The 2817-nt window shown below is 37.7% G+C and overlaps 1 long non-coding RNA gene across 1 annotated transcript; it reads left to right on the top strand.

The window, feature by feature from the left end:
• Positions 1 to 367: 367 nt before the first annotated feature.
• LOC133521711 (uncharacterized) lies at positions 368 to 1488 on the top strand. Its single transcript, XR_009799926.1, has 2 exons — positions 368 to 823; positions 1199 to 1488. It is a non-coding gene; the product is annotated as an uncharacterized LOC133521711 (long non-coding RNA).
• Positions 1489 to 2817: the final 1329 nt, after the last annotated feature.

Raw genomic sequence — 2817 nt, 5'->3', positions numbered from 1 at the left:
TCACACTTGCATATCTATCCTTACTAATAGCGACAAAATGGGACGTTTTGCCGGCCACTATCACATATTACAAATGCGAAATCAACTCTGTCGGCCCGATTAGAAGAATGATTAAGACACGTTTAAGATCTTTAAAAGATCCATAACTAAACCACATGTCAAAATTGACGTTTATTTCGATTCCGCTGTGACCCCAATAAGATCTATCAACGTCAAAGTGACATTGGTTGCCCAAATCGAGCTGCCTCGGTCAATTATACGACATACAAACGATATCTAAATGAGAACATATCTAAACCAGAACTTATCGTTATCATATCTCATTCTCCGAATCGGGCCGTGACTGTCTGTTACCTCTTCAAGCTTAACCTGTGTAACGTAATACGTTACATGTTTAATAAATAGACCTTAAGAGCTACTACTTATCTAATTAAAAATATATTAACAACTCTAAACTATATTACACACTAATATATACAACAATACTGTTTTAAACTATGTATTTAGGATTATAAAATCATCTTCACGCTGATTAATTTGAATATGTCGCGCCATAGTTATTACATTCACTCACATTAATGTTACATTCGCGAGTGCATGAATGAAGTGCATTGATCGGTGCGCTTTGTCATCGCGCGCCGCCGCTCGCTCATTCATTCTACCTTTGAAGTTGAGTGGAACGCACGTCGCTTAAATATCGATCTCTGCTACGGTTTGAAATAACGAATCCGTAATCGAATTTTGACTTCGTCCCTACGTGTTCCTCGACTATTATAAAATCACTGTGGTGTTTAATTATGTTTTTAAGTGTACCCCGAATTGGGTAAGTGGATACATTTAATATGCTAGTTGCTCAGAATGTAGTAGTGCTATTTAATTGCTTAGGAATTTTAACTTGCATATTGAAATCACAATCATTTCATAGTAATTGCCATTTAACTAAAAATATCACTTCCTTACTATAATTTTGTGCATAATCAATATGACCTTTTGTCAAACAACCCTCCATTTTGTATTTAAAAAAATAATTCAATTTAAATTTCTTTATTTCGTAATTTACTTCGCTTTTTTGTAATCTCCGTATCTGAATTGTGAACTCCCACGGCAACACAACTACTATAGTGCTTTCCTGCTTGCCGTTGGTGTTCACAAAGGCTTATGGGCCGTTTCTAACGTATTGTTCGATGGCGCGTTCCAGGGTCCAAAGTCCAGAGTGACTTTTTATTGGCTTCCTGCTTGCCGCCCGCTTGCCGTTTTGCTACTGGCGTGCTTCTGGCCCTTTCCCCGACTCAGCGCCACGAAGTTGCAGCTGCGCTGAACTCAGCGCTGACCAGAAAAATCGGCGCCTACCACCTCGGCACCGTCAGGGGAGTACTCTGGCTACGAACGACTTGCGGAATCCGATCTTGCATAGTATTAGCGCGAACCACGCTATTATACCCATTTTTACCAACTGAGCTGGTTGTGGAAATAAATATTTTGAGCGTTCTTCTGCCTCCTCATTTATAATTCCTCATACCTAAGAGACGTTTTAGGAGGTAGAACTTGCCAAACGCGACACCTGTTACTATAGTTTGTATCATCCATGATGACGCACAGATTTGTCAAATCTGGGGCCATTTACACGGTGCGAGAACTCGTATGCGAGTTTCATTACATTAGGGTATTTGATCGGTCGGCGAAATCGGTTATTAGTATTACCTCAATAGTCCGCAATGTAACTATTTATCCCTTTACGGCCGGGAAAAATATTTTGCAAAGATTCATAAAAAATGCATGTGAACCGTTTTTAATTGTTATAAAATACGCGTATAAAATGTTTAAAAAAATCCTAGTGTCCTTTATCATAAAAAAAATCGCGTGCACGAAAGTGACGTTCAGGAACTATCTGGAAATGCACTAACGTGCAAATTCATTGAGTTTTGTAAAATAATATGACTAAAACGCAACATTTTACAGAACAATGCATGTCTATGCTGCACATGCATAGCATATGAAGTAATCAGTATTCAATTTAGCATAATTATCACAATTTTCTTTAAGAATCAACATCTTAACGATTAAAGAATGATTAAAAACAATAATCAACAATTGTAGAGTACTCTCAATTCAACTACATCTAAAGGAAATGCTTGAAAAAAATTAAAAATTATTTTGATGTGTAACGAACACGTTGCATTTAATACAACGAGTAATAGCCCTGCTGAAGCAGTCTGAAGCAGTCTGAAATTGGCGGGCTCTTGGAGATTTGGTATCGTCAAATTGAAGCATCATCTGAAACATCATGAGTAGACGCCTCAGACATGCTTCACTACGTCGTTTTCTTGGTGGTTTAACCAACATTTCTAAGATTTTGAAGCGAAAATCGAGTAAATCCAGTATTTCGCACCTAGGACGGCCTATGGCATCACAATCAAGCGAATATCCATAAAATGAATACTGATTCATTCACATGTAAAAAGAAAGAAAGAATTTAGTTTCAGTGTCCATCTCCTTGTTTAAAAAAAGGTCTCCCATGGGTTTATTAGTTCATAACTTTTTCTGAAGCTGTAACATACACGTATGACCGAATCTTTATCTCTCATCTCTTGACAACCTTAATGCTGATCGTTCCCGAGCAGTTAGACAGTAGGAAAACATATTTGTTGTCTTTCCTCCGAACTAGTGACACTGGGTCTGTCACCATCAGCAGATCTTTAGGTACATCTCATCGTATTCGTCGTTTATTCTTTGATTTCGTTTTCAATTCATTCAAAAAGCGAATAAGGGAATTCTTCGAGGTCATCGTATAATTCCTCAACATGTGATATACTCGTA

The sequence above is a fragment of the Cydia pomonella genome, chromosome 10 (assembly GCF_033807575.1).
Source record: "Cydia pomonella isolate Wapato2018A chromosome 10, ilCydPomo1, whole genome shotgun sequence".
NCBI lineage: Eukaryota > Metazoa > Arthropoda > Insecta > Lepidoptera > Tortricidae > Cydia > Cydia pomonella.
Note: the sequence above shows the minus strand (reverse complement) of the source record. Positions and strands in the feature narration are given on the sequence as shown.